Source organism: Delphinapterus leucas, chromosome 4 (assembly GCF_059928025.1).
Source record: "Delphinapterus leucas isolate spDelLeu-1000000601 "Yukka" chromosome 4, BTC_Dleu_Yukka2, whole genome shotgun sequence".
Lineage (NCBI taxonomy): Eukaryota > Metazoa > Chordata > Mammalia > Artiodactyla > Monodontidae > Delphinapterus > Delphinapterus leucas.
The window spans coordinates 84,224,770-84,241,459 of NC_143132.1; the positions used below are offsets into that span (position 1 = coordinate 84,224,770).

Below are 16,690 nucleotides of genomic sequence, written 5' to 3' on the forward strand. Positions count from 1 at the left end.
TTATACTTTTTTATTGGGAGACAATATAGTTTGTTTCTGCCTCAAATTTTATACAATGTAGTGTTTTTAGGAAGGTGAGCAGCAACTTGATCAAAGGAGAACAACTGAAAAAGAAAAGGTCATTTAACTAAATGAATTATTTCCTAGTCACAGTCATGATGAAAATGGACAGTAACATATTTCAGAGACAGATGCCATAGCACTAAACCTAAGAGTTTTTTGCCAAAGAGTAACTTCTTAGGTAGTTTAAACACATGGATGCTATTTGTTTCTTGTTTTTGTGATTGGAAAGTTTCTATCTAGACTGCCTCTGCCTTTATTGTACTTTCTAAGCTTGTATAAATATATATACACACACACATGCTTTTGTGTATATGTATTTTATACACCTACATATTATATATTTAAATTGTACGCTAGAACATATATTTTCTAGAAATACACTTTCAGTCCCCTGCATTTTCAGGTATCCACTGAAGTGTTAAATATTTGTTGAACTGAGTTCTTACTGCACACATGAGATTATGTTAAATGTTGTAGAGAATACAAAGCAATTTAAAAATATGGTCTCTGTACTTTTAAGATACTGATGATTTAATTGGGGAAATAAGACATAATCATGTCGAAAGTTATGTGGGAAAACAATCAAATCCACAATTAAGCAATTCCATTGTCCAGAGAGTGGTGAGAAAGATACCAAATACTAAATTTGGAAACACTGAGTTCTCAAGTAAATCTGATCACACAGCTTAGTTAGAATGTCCATTTTTCCAAAAAGGCAGCATGAAACCTAGCACACTAAGACGTGGATGGGGCTGAAGGCTGATGGCATATGACTGGGGCAGGACATGTCTTCTAGGAGCTTGGGGGAAGAGAGTCCTGTGGGCAGGTGTGCTCAGGGTAGGTTTCATTAGGAAGGAGAACCCAAGGGCAGTAGCAGGGGTGCAGGAGGGTTGCAGACTAGAAAGGAAGGAGCTGTTGAAAATGAGTAAGTTGTGTTCTATATCTGGGAGCAGATCTGCCCGATTGGAGTGGGAGGTGCTTGGGGGTTAGGGAGGGACAATAAGAGAAAAGTATGAAATTTAGGTTGGGACCAGATTTTTTTTTTTTTTTTTTTTTGCGGTATGCGGGCCTCTCCCTGTTGTGGCCTCTCCTGTTGTGGAGCACAGGCTCCGGACGCGCAGGCTCAGCGGCCATGGCTCACGGGCCCAGCCGCTCTGCGGCATGTGGGATCTTCCCGGATCGGGGCACGAACCCACGTCCCCTGAATTGGCAGGAGGACTCTCAACCACTGCGCCACCAGGGAAGCCCGGGACCAGATTTTAACTGGCATGGAATGGCAGGTTTGGATTTTATCTTGCAAGTTGTGGTTACACTGAATTATTTTTCAACAGGGAAAGCAGTGATTTTGAAAAAAATTATCTGGCTGTTAATGCCCCTTTAAAAACAACTTTGACATTATTTCACAAGGTTGAACATTTGTATACCCTATGACCTAACATCCCAGTTCAGAAATGCACAAATGCACTTGTGCACCAAGAATGTTGATAGCCACATTACCCATAATAGCAAAGCACTGGAAACAGTCCGAGTTGGCTGGCAGGAGGAGTAAATAACTGGTATGGCACACGGTTGAACACTATGTAACAGCAAACTAAACGAGCATCAACGTGGATGAATCTTGGATTCATAGTAGTGAAATAGCATGTACCAGGAGGTATACACAGTATGGTACTATCTTTACAGTCTTCCAAATGGAAATCAGCAAAATCAACTATATTCATATATGTAAAATAAAGCTATATTCTTTCTTTTTTTTGATTGAGGTATGGTTGATTTACCATATGGTGTCAGTTTCAGGTGTACAGCAAAGTGATTCACTTATATATCCTTTTTCAGATTCTTTTCCATTATAGGTTATTACAAGATATTGAATATAGTTCCCTATGCTATACAGTAATTCCTTGTTGCTATTTTATGCATAGTAGTTTGTATCTATTAATCCCATACTCCTAATTTACCCCTACCCCCCTCCCTCTCCCCTTTAATAAAACTACATTCTTTAAAAAGTAGAATAAAAAATTTAAAATTAAAGACAGTGATTAACTCCAGGTATTAAGCAATGGGTTGACATGCGCGAAGCATGTACAGGTATATGCAAGTTACTGTTAATGTTCTAGTTGTGGGGCTGAGTGTTTGGTTGGTTATATTTATTATGCAATTATGTTACAAAACTAACATGTTACATATGATTCAAATAATGTTTTAGAAAATTTCATCTGGCAGTAACTTGCAAGTTGAATGGAGGAGGAGAAGACTAGAGGCTTGAGAACCAGTTAGGAAGAGGTGCTTACAGATGGATATTTAGGCATGAGGTAGTAAAGGAAGAGGCCGCCACGCCACGAGGCCCTGGGCAATGAAAGCACGGAGTCCTAACCACTGGACCACCAGGGGATTCCCTAAACCAATGCTTTTAACTATAGTTTTAGCAGCACAGTCTTCTGCCCTGCCCACACAAAACTTCCTCTGTTGACAAGAGGAAGAAGCAAAGGTGCTCTGGTGGAAATTTGGGGTTGCTGTATGCCCCCTTTCATATCCTTCAGGGGAACAAGATAGTTATTCTCTGTTTCATTGTTGAGGGGCTATGTAGATCACAGGTAATAATGTGTAGAGAAGGAATTTGAAGCCAGCCATCCCAATTACCCACATACTGGCGAAATTCTTTGAGATCATCACTGTGGTACTGTGTGAGCAGAGTTCCTTTGCACATGACTGCATCTGTTTCTTCTAAAACATTCAGGGCATTTGCTGTATACCAGGGCCTCTGGAAACAAAGATGGTAAGAAATGGTTTTTGCCCTTGCCTCAATTAAAGGGAAAGAGGATCCAGCTGTATAGAATAAAGTACTGTAATTGATGGTAAGTAGTATAATATGCTTGGGCACCAGGTGCCATGGAGGGGCTCAAATGAGTGGAGTAATAAATTCTACTTTGTGTCAGGAAGCTGAGGGAGCGCAGTGATATTTGAACTGGGCTTTGGAGGAGAGCCATTTGCCAGAGGGAGAAAGAAGGTAAGACCAGGCCATTGCAGGGAGAGGGACTAGCAGGGCTAATAATAACAGTGAGGTGTGAAAATGCACACTGTTCGGGGCACAGAGGAATCCAGCAGAGGCTGGACCATGGGGCGTGGCCGAGCAGGGCTGGGACGTGGCTGCCTAGCCGGGGAAGGACTTTATTCTGGGGGACGTGGCTGCCTAGCTGGGGAAGGACTTTATTCTCGGGGACGTGGCTGCCTAGCCGGGGAAGGACTTTATTCTGGAGGCAGTTGGGAGCCCTGCAGATTTTCAAACAGACAGGTTTTTCAAAGTTATTTCTGTCCACAGTCTGGAATACAGATTGGAAAGTGGAGGGAGACTGGAGACAGTGTGTCCAAAAGAGGCACCAAATATGGAAGCCTGGCCTGGGTGGTCCAGGTCCAGAAGACAGGCCTCGGTATACATCTCCTTGACTTAAAAGTAGCTCTTCTTTTGGATAAGATCCATTTATAGGCATGGATCAAAACCTGAGCCATATTGTTGGAAGAAAGTCATGTTACCTTATCTTTGACAATAGCATTCTGGATACAGTGTGTTTAGGTCTGTAATAACGAAGAAAACAAAATCTAAGAGCCCTGATAGTTGCTTTTTAGTCACTGAGGAAGCCACATAGCATGTAGACAAAACAGCTTTGGAATTACAATTCTTGCATGCAGATCTGAGCCTTGCCACTTACTGTAGTGTCTTGGGCACGTCCTTTACTTCCTCTGAGCTCTACCTGTGAGCAAGGGTAGTAGCACTACCTCACAGAGTTGTTGTGAAGGTTAAATGAGAAAATACAGAGGCTGACTTTAGCACTGTGCTTGAAACATCATTTATACTCACCTGGTAGTTATTAATTTCTTAACTTCAGCTATTGCTTGAGAGCAATTGAGAAACTGCTCTATATTAAGCCCAGCTGATCATCCTTGCCAGCCAAATTCCCAGGTCCCATGGTGGTGAAAAATCCTGCCTGGTCATGCATCACCCTGTCCCCTCTCTTCACTCCCTCCCTCAGCTCTAGCCTGCTCCAGGGCCAGCCAGGCACCTGTCCACCACAGGCAGACTGTGGTGCTGCCAGGGGAAGCCTCCGTCAGCCCCACACCCCCACACCCCCCACCGTCAGCCACAGTCAGCTGCCAGGCTGGCATGTTCCAGAGCCTGCCTGCTAATGGGACAGAAGCACTCCCAGCAGCAGCTCGCCTCTTGCACAAAGGCTGGGCCTGCGCTTGCTCCATCTTCCACATCGGTTGTCACACACGTGTGTAGCTGGTACTTGGAGGAGAGACCTTGGTATCCAGCTGAAGCCTGTTTGAGTGGGCATTACCGTTCCGCTGGGCAGCATTGTAGGGAAGTCTCTTACTTAGCTCAACTATCTCTTTTTTTCTTCTGTGACTGGCTTCTCTTGCACATGTACCATTCTGAACTCTCCAGTAGTTCTCTTAGGAATATTGGACGTTGGAATGTGCGTCTGTGTTCTGCCTACACATGGCACTTCTGCTGTCGTTAAAATATTTACAGTGTTGATAGTAATACTTTGCACTTCTGTTGCACCTTTCATCAGAGGATCTCAAAAAGCACCCCTAGATATTCACACTTCAAAATACCCAGGAAGAGGAAAATGTGATTTTAAACTGTGTGGTGAGAGGGGAGGAGATGGATGTCCCCAAATGCTTTGCTCCAAGCCCAGAGCACGGAGTCCTGGGTCATTAGTCCCTTCCTGCTAATGACACACTGCTCCCTGAGGGCTGGTCCCAGGGAGTTGCAGCCGTGGGGTTAGCAGTTCTCCAGTGACCGAGGAAGCCCTGCCCGGGCTCTCTCGAAGTCTTCAGCTGGGTAGGAGCAGTCTTGCCTACCCACCCCCACTCCCTGTGAGTTACCCTGGGGACACCATTTCTTCTGGACCAGGGGGTGCCTGGGCCGCTGGCAGATCACAGCCCTGATACCAGTGACGACCCTGTCACCCTGACATTTGTCTCCCATCTGCTGGATCCTAGGAATCAGAATGTCTTTGTGCCTCTAACTGGCTCAGATTCCCGCAGTGAGTTGCCCTCCCCTTAGACCTACAAGCACAGCCTGGATGTAACTCCCTCCCTCCTAAGATGGCTAACATTCTCTGTTCACACCATCGCTGGTTAGTATTTTGCTAAACGCTTTGATGAGATTTGAAATAACTCTCATTCCAAATACACCACTCCCACCCCAGAAGAAGATTTTAAAAAACACTAACAACAACAAAGAAAGGTAACTTGTTACTTCTCTGTGTTCCCAATTATTCTTATTCCTTTCTCATTACCACCTATATTATAAAATCACATGGTTGAGCTTCCCTGGTGGGGCAGTGGTTGAGAGTCCGCCTGCCGATGCGGGGGACACGGGTTCGTGCCCCGGCTCCGGTAAGATCCCACATGCCGCGGAGCGGCTAGGCCCCGTGAGCCATGGCCGCTGAACCTGCGCGTCCGGAGCCTGTGCTCCGCAACGGGAGAGGCCACAACAGTGAGAAGCCCGCGTACGGCAAAAAAAAAAAAAAAAAAAGAAAAAAAAGCACATGGTTTTCTCCATTCCTGAAAGCATGCTTCATGTTAATTATAATGCAGACCGGCACCCGCCTAAGTTTGTTCCCCTGTTACCCATCTGGCCCCATGCAGAGCTTCGCTTTTTGATATGCCCGTCTAAACAGACTCATCCTCAATTGCCCTCGATCTTCCCTGCTCCTCTCACAGGCCCGACCCATCACACACCTTAAAGCTGGAGTCATTCCACCCGAATTCAACGCATCAAATAATTATTGAAGAGCTCTTACACGCAAGATAAGCCATAGATCTTTATTTAGTTCCTTAGCCACGTAAATATTAGTCTCTTCTCAAATAAGTATTAACTTAATTTTGGAATAGGTAATATATTCCCATGATTCAAAATCCAAAAATGTATATTAAAAGATACACAGTGAAAATCTCCCTCCCACCCACACAGCCCCCTCACCTCTGCCAGTAGTTAACCACTATTTTTTTTGGCCGCACTGCACGGCTTGCAGGACCTTACCCGCGCCCTCGGCAGTGAAAGCGTGGAGTTCTAACCATTGGACCACCAAGTAATTCCCTATTTGACCACTATTGTTTGTTGTGTATCTTTCTGTTACCCGAAAACTGAGCTCGCCTCGGTGGGCCAAAAGACACAACCAAGCCAGAGATTGGGAGAAGGAAGGGTTTATTACTCACAGCAGGTAAGGAGAGCACCGGGATCTTTCCCAAAGCAGTGTCTCCCCAAACAGCAAAACTGGGGACCTTTTAAGATAAGGGTACGTGCATATTCATACAGGGGCTTGGGTGGTGAATGCATATTCATGAAGGGGCTGGAGCCGAGGAGAATTCAGTGTAGAAGTGGAGCAAAGGTTGGCAGAGTCCAAGCTTTAGTTGATTGAAGTCACAGAGGGTCAGAAAAGGTCAACATCACCATTCCCCAAATTCTGACCAGTCTGGGATCTTAGCTTGTAGTTAACACCGGGTGTGGGGATCTGAGTTCCTGCAAACAACTCAGATATGTATCAGATTGTTAGGTATAGCCCTTGAAGAGCACTCTGTTGACTATTGTTTCTGAACTGCTTTTCCTTTGTTTCTCCCTTCTACAGTAAAAGTCAAGCTCCGCACTTTGCTTTTTTATTTAATAATGTGTGTTAGAGATCCTTCCATAACAATATATAGGGAGTTTCCTTATTCTGTTTCACAGCTGCATGGTATTCCATTTGTTCCTCCAAATGGATATAATTTATTCAATCAGACCCTTATCCGTAGATACCTAGACTGTTTTTAACATTTTGGTATTATAAAAAATGCTGCAGTGAATAACTTGACAATACCTTATTTTGCACATACTCAGTTATATCTGTTAGGATAAATTCATAGAAGTGAATTGCTGGGTCAAATACCAATTATAAAGTATTGAAAAATTAAGCTAAGCTGCTGACCGAGCCTGCTGCTCTCTCACTACTGCTTTGGCTTCCCGGCTCCCCCCCCCCGGATGGAGAGGGCGGCCCGACCGTAGATGGTCAGATCGCTTCTAGCTCTCGCCACCCACCCCTGGCCCCAACCAGCACAGAGCAGATGGCAGCAGCAGGCGAAGAGGAAGATGGCGGGACAGCTGCGGGCCTGTGTGGGGGACTGTGGCACAGGGTATACAAAACTAGGATATGCTGGAAATACGGAACCACGGTTTATCATCCCTTCCTGTATTGCTATTAAGGAGTCAGCGAAAGTGGGTGATCAAGCACAAAGGAGGGTGATGAAAGGTGTTGATGACCTAGACTCCTTCACTGATGATGAAGCAATAGAAAAATCTACATGTGCAACAAAGTGGCCAATCCGCCGTGGTATAGTTGAAGACCGGGACTTGATGGAAAGGTTTATGGAGCAAGTGATCTTTAAATATTTAAGGACGGAACCTGAAGACCATTATTTTCTTTTGACTGAACCTCCACTGAATACTCCAGAAAACAGGGAATATACTGCTGAAATAATGTTTGAGTCCTTCAATGTTCCAGGCTTGTACATTGCTGTACAGGCTGTTCTTGCCTTAGCTGCATCCTGGACCGCCAGACAAGTAGAAGAACGGACGCTGACCGGTACAGTAATAGACAGTGGAGATGGTGTCACTCGTGCCATCCCTGTGGCTGAAGGGTATGTGATTGGCAGCTGTATTAAGCACATTCCAATCGCAGGACGAGATATAACGTATTTTATTCAGCAATTGCTGAGAGACCGAGAAGTAGGAATTCCTCCAGAGCAATCCTTGGAAACTGCTAAGGCAGTAAAGGAGAGCTATAGTTATGTCTGCCCAGATTAACAAGTATGATACAAATGGATCAAAGTGGATTAAACAGTATACTGGAATCAATGCTATCTCAAAGAAAGAATTTTCCATTGATGTTGGATATGAGAGAGTCTTGGGACCTGAAATTTTTTTTCATCCAGAGTTTGCTAATCCAGACTTTACTCAGCCTATCTCAGAAGTTGTAGAAGAAGTAATTCAGAATTGTCCTATTGATGTCAGATGTCCTCTCTACAATAATATTGTCCTCTCTGGAGGTTCAACCATGTTCAGGGACTTCAGATGTCGCTTGCAAAGAGATTTGAAAAAAACTGTAGATGCCAGGCTGAAGTTAAGTGAGAATTGAGTGGTGGTAGATTGAAGCCAAAACCTACTGATGTACAAGTCATTACATATCACATGCAGTGATATGCAGTTTGGTTTGAAGGATCCATGCTGGCTTCCACACCTGGGTTCTACCAAGTATGCCACACCAAAAAGGATTATGAAGAAATTGGACCTAGCATTTTTTGTCACAATCCAGTGTTTGGAGTCATGTCATAAAATTGGCTTCATAGTTATTGGGATTAGGGAGGTGGGGAAGAAATAATCTTTCTGATTACCTGTTTTGTCTGGATGGCTGGTTTTGAGGTTGTAAACCTGACTTGAAATAATAAGACCAAACATAATTATACAGAATATTTTAATAAGTATATCAACAGGCGAATGTAGAGGAGAGCCAAAATGATTAAGTGATTTTCTTTAGACTGAATATTTGAATCTTATGTGTAACAAAAAGAAGTGTGTTTTACTTCTTTCTGTGCCCTGGTATTTTGTATATTATTGAATTATCCAAGATTTGATGGGATTTATTTGTATGTAGATAGCTCTATAATGCTTGAATTGTACACTCTGAAGTGTGCAATGCAAGAGCTTGCTTATATTTCATACTTTTTATACTTTGAGGAAAAAAAGTCAAAGAAAAACTAGTATTTGAGGGAAAAAAAGTGACCAAGAGACAAATACAAAAAATAGCCTATGAGACTTGGCTTACACACACACTCATGGGATTCCAGTTATTATGAAGTGCTTCCATACCCTGTGCCCCCCAATGGTTTTCTTTGCAAGTGCTTTTGGAACTAAGAAGCTAGTATCTTGGATTAATTGATGCCTGCTAGTGCTTTCTGATTCCTTGCATTCTGTTTCTCGCTTTAAAGGAACAGTAAAGACAAGACTGTTGGACCAGTATTGCAGTTCTGCAGTGACATTTCTTATTAAAAAATGAATAATTTGATTACCCAAATTGGTGTATTTAAAGCCTAACACCATTCTAATTTATTTTTTTATTAATTTATTTATTTTTGGCTGAGTTGGGTCTTCCTTGCTGCGCACGTGCTCTCTCTAGTTGTGGCGAGTGGGGGCTACTCTTCGTTGCGGTGCGCAGGCTTCTCATTGCGGTGGCTTCTCTTGTTGCAGAGCACGGACTCTAGGCATGCGGGCTTCAGTAGTTGTGGTTCGCGGCCTCCAGAGTGCAGGCTCAGTAGTTGTGGCTCTCGGGCTTAGTTGCTCTGCAGCATGTGGGATCTTCCCGGACCACGGCTCGAGCCCGTTTCCCCTGCATTGGCAGGCAGATTCTTAACCACTACGCCATCAGGGAAGCCCACAAATTTCTTTTCAATACTTGTTTCAAGCTCTTTAACCTCTTGATAAGTTAACTAATAAATCTATTTTCTTCAAACCTCTGCAGTAGTTCTCTAAAAATCACAACAGTTGGTTAGCAAGCTGACTTTTTTATGTGCTCTAAACAAATAATTGTGAACTTTTAATATGTTGAGTGCTTTCATTTTAATAACTGGATCTCCATTTGATATTTTCATTTGTGTAACTCATTTGCAGTTTGAAAATTTTTTTACTGCCAGTCCCTGACATATCATGGAAAGTTAATTTTCATTGCATTTTAAAATATCTGGATCATAAAGAACAAGTGATGAAAATAAGTTAAAACTGAAAAAAATTAAGCTAAAACCATCAGTATTTGAAGGTATTGTTACTGTGCCCACAGTAACAATTCACCTTTATAAAGCATTTTATGATGTACTGACATTTTATCACCAAGAGAGGTATCAACACTGCTATCCTCATAGAAATTTGAAGGAACTGAAATTATAAGAAACTTCAAAACGATCATGCTTTGCATAGTTACTGGCACCAAAACTGAAACCAAGACTTTTCATTCCAAAATTCTCTGCTTTCTAACTATATAATGCTGTCTCCTGAAGTAGCCAGGCCGAGGCAGGGGTAGGGGGATGGGGGGGGTGTGAAGGAGGCAATTTTATTCATCCACAATTTATGTTCTCCTCTTGTTACCGCACCAAACTGGGGTCTGCTTGCCCATTTGTAGTAAAGCCAATCTACTGATACCAGGTTGTGGTGAAGGAAAGTGCAGCATTTATTGTAAAGTTGCCAATATAAGGAGAATGGGTGGCTTGTGCTCTAAGGCCCCAAACTCCCTGAAAGTTTTCAGCAAAGCGTTTTTAAATGGGGGGTGGGGTGGGGTGTGTCTCAGGGCAAGTGATCAGCTCGTGCACAGTTCTCTGATTGGCTGATGGTGAGGCAACAGGGTGGTGTCACAGGGGTTAACATTATCAATCCTCAGGCTCCAGTAGGCCTGGGGGCCATGTGCTCATGATCATCATGTACTTAACATGTTGCATTTGGTGGGGACTTTCACATCTGTAAAATAACTCGGGAAATGTGCATCAGATACAATTATCTACTTACTCCAGAGAGGAGCTAAAGCAGAGAATATGGGGGAGGGGTCTGTCCTGGGAAGGCCCCATAGGGTCCTGCTCAGTTACACTCTTACACATTTTCTGAAAGCCTTCCCTCCTTGGCTGAGTATCTTCTCACTCTTTCAGATCTCCACCCAGAGAACTTAATGGTACCAGGGCCCCAACACTGGCTTGACCAGAGGATCACAATCATGCTACTGGCCAGATCAGTCGCCTTTAAAAACTCAGTGCAACTTAAGGTGTAACTGGAACCTTGGAAATAAAAACTGTTCTATTCAGAATGGGGGTTAACATTAAACTATCCTCCAAACAAACTGATCCTCTGATGACCTGATTTCTAGAATAAGATTATCCACTGAAACCTCAATAGAAATACCGTGTTTCAACATCGACAAGGAATTTGTTAATTTCCCCGATGAAAATCCCTGGGAATGTGTTAACTTCCCAGCAATTGGATGATAGATGGAGGTGATGAGGTCCACAATTCTCAGAGATTTATATTCCTTGAAAGGGCTTTGGAAACATCTGATATTTGGGAAAATGTACTTCGTAGGTAGATTCAGTGACAGTTTAGTTCTTCTAAGCAGAAGTGTAAAATTTTATCCTCCTCCTGGAGAATTGTGAAGACAGATTAAAGGAAAAGATAGGACTCACCAAGGCCAGTATTTCATTTATAAACACTGAAAGAATTAAAAAGACAATTTCCTTATCAACTCTTTGCTTTTTTAGATGTTTATTCTTGTATATTTTGTACACTTTTATTATTTGCTAATGTAATTCTCCTTTCAAAAAAAAATCTGACCTGCTTAAAGAGATGTATGAAAAACATTAAAACTACACAGTGGGATCCACATGTAAGAAAATTTTATGGGCAAAAGTATTTGCTCCTTCCTCCAACAGGACATCATATACATGTGCACAGAAATTTGGTTTTGTTATTAAAACAAAAGTGGTTTGATCTCTTAGAGGCACTAATAGAACCCACAGAAAAATATATCAATGCCTTAATGATGATTTCTTGATTCACAGTGAGAAACGTACCTGTCACAAATCAGAATACTTATATTGATTTGACTGGCGTGTTTCTCCTGGTGTGAAAACACTTGGGGGGCTTCCCTGGTGGTGCAGTGGTTAAGAATCTGCCTGCCAATGCAGGGGACATGGGTTTGAGCCCTGATCCAAGAAGATCCCACACGCTGCGGAGCAACTAAGCCCGTGTGCCACAACTACTGAGCCTGTGCTCTAGAGCCCGTGAGCCACAACTACTGAACCCATATGTCACAACTACTGAAGCCCACATGCCTAGAGCCCATGCTTCGCAACAAGAGAAGCGAGCAATGAGAAGCCCGCGTGCCGCAACGAAGAGTAGCCCCCACTCGCTGCAACTAGATAAAGCCCACACACAGCAATGAAGACCCAATGCAGTCAAAAATTAATTAATTAGTTAATTAATTAATTTTAGGAAAAAGGAAATAGAGCATTTCCACAGTAATGGAAAGTTCTGTTGGGCAACACTCATATAGACCATGTGAGTCACAACAACTTCTGTCCCTTGTGATTTAAAAAAAAAACAAAAAAACTTGGAAGCCAACTTATAATAATGAGACTTCTTGATGAGCAGGGACCCAGATAAAAGCAGTTTGGTGTGTGGTAAAAGATCTGACAATTTGATTCATCTCTCTCCACAAAAAGAACACATACCGTTTGGGGCTACAGAGCCCCAAAAGGTTGAAGACAAGCTACCAATTTTCTCCCCAGGAATTTCTATTTTTAAAATTTTCATTTGCTGATCCTTGTTTTTAAAAATATATTCTTTCTTTAGTTTTATTAATACCACCATTAGCCTAGTCTCCCTAAGCCTTCCTGATAATAAGAATCACTTGGAGCGCTTGACAGAAATAGGTTTCTGAGGGACTTCCCTGGAAATCCAACAGTTAAGTCTCTGCGCTTCCAATGCAGGGGGTATAGCTTTGACCCCTGGTCAGGGAACTATGTTCCCACATGCTGCTGTGAAGCCAAAAAAAAAAGAAAAAAGATTTCTAAATAAATTTCTAAGGGAAAGGCCTGGCATTCTGCATAGTTAACAAAGGCCCCAGGAAGGTTTGGAAATGACAGGTTAGTTCACTGCAACTCAAAATGTAAAGTTCCTACAAGCCATCTGCATATCCTGATTCCACTGGTCAAGAGAGGGCCCGAGATTCTCCTTCCTAGCAAGCTCCCAGGCGTCTAGGCTGGGGACCACACTGAGTAGCACGCCTCTGTGGCTCTCAGAAAGTGCTCCAGGTCCAGTAGGATGAGCAATAGCTGAGAACCTCTTAGAAATGCAAAGTCTCAGCCCCACCCTATACCTACTGAATCGGAAACTCTGGGGATGCAACCCAGCAATCTGTTTTAACAGGGTCTCCAGGTAAGATTTTGATACATCCTAAAATTCAACAACTACAGATCTAAAGTTATGCTTAGCTGCTTCTTACTGTTTCTGATGAGGAAATTATTTCATTTGAGATGAACCTTTGCATGTTTCTAATTTTATTCGTCTTGTGTACATTTAGACAGTTTAACTCCATTTGGGGTGGTATCTTGCTAGCACCATTGTAAAGGGTTCAGGAAACATTAGCAAGAAAGTCATCATGGAGTATTTTGGGGGAATTTGTTCTTTTTTATCTTTTTTTTTTTTTTTGTCTGCACCGTGCATCATGTGGGATCTTAGTTCCCCGACCAGGGATTGAATCCGCGCCCCCTGCATTGGAAGCGTGGACAGTCTTAATCACCAGACTGCCAGGGAAGTCCCTGTTCCTTGTTATCTTTACACTTAATTTTTAAAGATCACTGAAGAAACCATTTTGTATTAATACAAGGTAATGGTTAAGATGCCAATACAAATGCCCAAAGGGACCAAATAGCCAGATGACACCTGTAAGTGAAGTGATGGGTTCAGGGAGGAGCTTTGGCCTCAGAAAACAGCTGCTTCTCAGCTCCACCCAGTCAGTGCCAGGCTGTGCGGGAATGTGGGTCCAGAGTGGGTACATCTTCCAGCCGCTTAAAAGAAGTCAGAAAGCCAACTTTTCACATGAAATCTCTTGATTTTTAAATGGTGGCAAACTATTCAGGTTTGTAAATATTCTGTGTGCCTAACAAGCTAGGCTTCTGTTAGTAACTCTACCTTGGAGAAACTAGTCCTAGTCCGGGAGGTGATAGGCTGGCCTTCTCCCTCTCTGTGCATCACTGAGACTTATGTCTGTCTCAGAAAGAAGAGAGAGCCAAGCCGAGGTCTATCCCCAGCTCTGTGGGTCCACAGCTGTGAAACCCCAGCTGAAACCACGTACCATTATCCTGTGCAAGGCCAGTCAATTCTTCCCTTTAAGTAGCTCTGAGCAGCCAAGGGCTAGTGCTCATGGAACTATTTGGAACATTCTAAATTGGGAAACGGACAGTTTTACATTGTGTAATCCATCTGGAAGCAAACAATACCTAATAGTCAGGACAGTGGTTCTAGGGGCAGATTCAGATTTTGTGGGTCCTGAAGATTATACCATTTGGGGCAACTCTAAGAAAAAAATGTGAAATTATGAATACAAAATTAGCTATGAAAGTACACAGAGGTCTTAACCAAAGGTGGGAAAATGTTTACTTTTGCAAATTTTACAGAAAGCAAATGTCCAGGCCCTGGAGCTTCCCAAGTGTCCTGGCACATCCCCTTCTGTCCTGGTGACCACTGGGGTGCAGGTAGGGGTTGGGATCAGGTCTGCAGGTGTTCTGCTGATGTTCTGTTTCTTAACCTTGGTGGGGATTCATTTTACAATAATTTATTAAGCTGTGCACTTATGTTTTTTGCACTCATGCATATTTCATAATTTAAAAAATCATTTGACCCTTTTCTAAGTCAGCAAAAATACTAATTTCAGGGACTTCCCTGGCAGTCCAGTGGTTAGGACTCCTAGCTTCCACTGCAAGGGACATGGGTTCCATCCCTGGTCAGGAACTAAGATCCCGCATTGGCCAAAAAAAGAAAACAAAATAAAAAACTCATTTCATTGGGAAGTAGATCATCAACAAATATTTGTTGAATGAATGAACAATGAATGAGTGTTTTCAAATCTGTTCAGCCAATATATGTCAAGTGCCTAAATGTGTAAGGATCCCTGCTAGGTATTGTGTTATTAAATACTTTAGAGTATTTAATATTTAAGTAAAAAGTAAAATTTAATAAAAGAAATAAAATAATTATATTTTATTTTATTTCACCATTTTTAAAAAGTTAATCTGATTCTTTCACTATTGTTTTATATATAAATAACTAAAAATATAAATATTATATATATATATATATATATAAGCCGGATACACACTTTTTTAATTTTTTAATATTTATTTACTTATCTATTTATTTATTTATTTTAGCTGTGCCAGGTCTTAGTTGCAGCACCCGGGATCTTCGCTGCAACATGTGGGATCTTTAGTTGTGGCATACGGGCTTCTTAGCTGTGGCATGCGGACTCTTAGTGGTAGCGTGTGAACTCTTTAGTGGCGGCCTACATGCGGGATCTAGTTCCCCAACCAGGGATTGAACCTAGGCCCCCTGCATTGGGAGTGCGAAGTCTTACCCACTGGACTACCAGGGAAGTCCCTAAGCTGGATACACACTTTAAAACAAAGAAAATATATTTAAATTTAATACCATTTTCAGCTTTAAAATTTTTTAATTTACAATCATACAAGTTTTAAAAACTTTAGGTAGAGGGAACAGAAAAACGAAAGAAATTGTTATTTATTTAGCATATTCTAAAGGCCAGACATACAATATTTTAAAAATCATGCATAATTCCACCACACTAACATAACCACTATTATTACTTTATTGTATTTCCTTTCAGTCTTCTAGTTACAGGTACACTTTTTACATAGTTAAAATCATAATGTTCATAAAATTTCAATCCTGATTGTTTTTACCTAACACATCATAAGCATTTTCCATGTTGCTACATGGTCTTCATAATCCTAATTTTATTTTATTTTATTATTTTATTATTATTATTATTTTTGCGGTACGCGGGTCTCTCACTGTTGTGGCCTCTCCCGTTGCGGAGCACAGGCTCCAGACGCGCAGGCTTAGCGGCCATGGCTCACGGGCCCAGCCGCTCCGCGGCATGTGGGATCTTCCCGGACCAGGGCACAAACCCGTGTCCCCTGCATCGGCAGGTGGACTCTCAACCACTGCGCCACCAGGAAGCCCTATAATCCTAATTTTAAAAACATCATAATTATTTCTTAGTTATTCCTGGTAATTGAACAGAATATAATTTATATATCCATTTTCCTAATCTTAGACATTCAGATTATTTTAAGTTTTTGCTATTATAAAATGAAGCAGCACTTACTTTGATTTACAAAGCTTTCTTTTTTCCTATTAGGATCATATGCTTAAGAATATACATCCCTCATTTTTTTTTTTTCCTATAAACCCATATATTTTATTTGTCCACTCTAAAAAAGAACTAGCATTGGGGTGGAAGTGAGAGAGGGAAACAGGTGGGGAGATGATACAAAAAGGAAAATCCCTCATGCATAGATATTCAAAACTATTTACCTTGATTTAATCCAAGACAAACCTTCCATTTTTGTATTAAAATTCATAGAATGCATCTTTCTCCTATCAGGGATATTCTCTTACTTTTATTTGGTGACCTTGGACAGTATGCAAAAACTGACAGTTTCTCTCTAGAGACTCAGTTTCTCAGGTTGTCATATATTGTGATAGCCATCAAGAGATTTTTAGTAGCCAGATGTTTCAGGTTTGCGACTGCCCATGTTATATATGACATTTTCATTTCAATTTAATTCAAGAAATTGAGGAGCTATATTGTCCCTACTTCCTGTACCAAAAATCCGAACAGGTACTGTGAGGATTTTTTTCTGATTTGTGAATGTAGTTACATGGAAAGTCATAAAAAGCTCTTTTATTATGCATTTAATTAATTACCTTTACTTTGAAATCTGGGCATAAGTATCAGCAAAGCGCTCA

The 16,690-nt window shown here is 41.8% G+C and overlaps 1 pseudogene; it reads left to right on the forward strand.

Annotated features, from left to right (window-relative positions):
* The first annotated feature begins 7,177 nt into the window (after positions 1–7,177).
* On the forward strand, positions 7,178–15,913 carry LOC149749380 (actin-related protein 3 pseudogene; annotated as a pseudogene).
* The last annotated feature ends 777 nt before the right edge of the window (positions 15,914–16,690 follow it).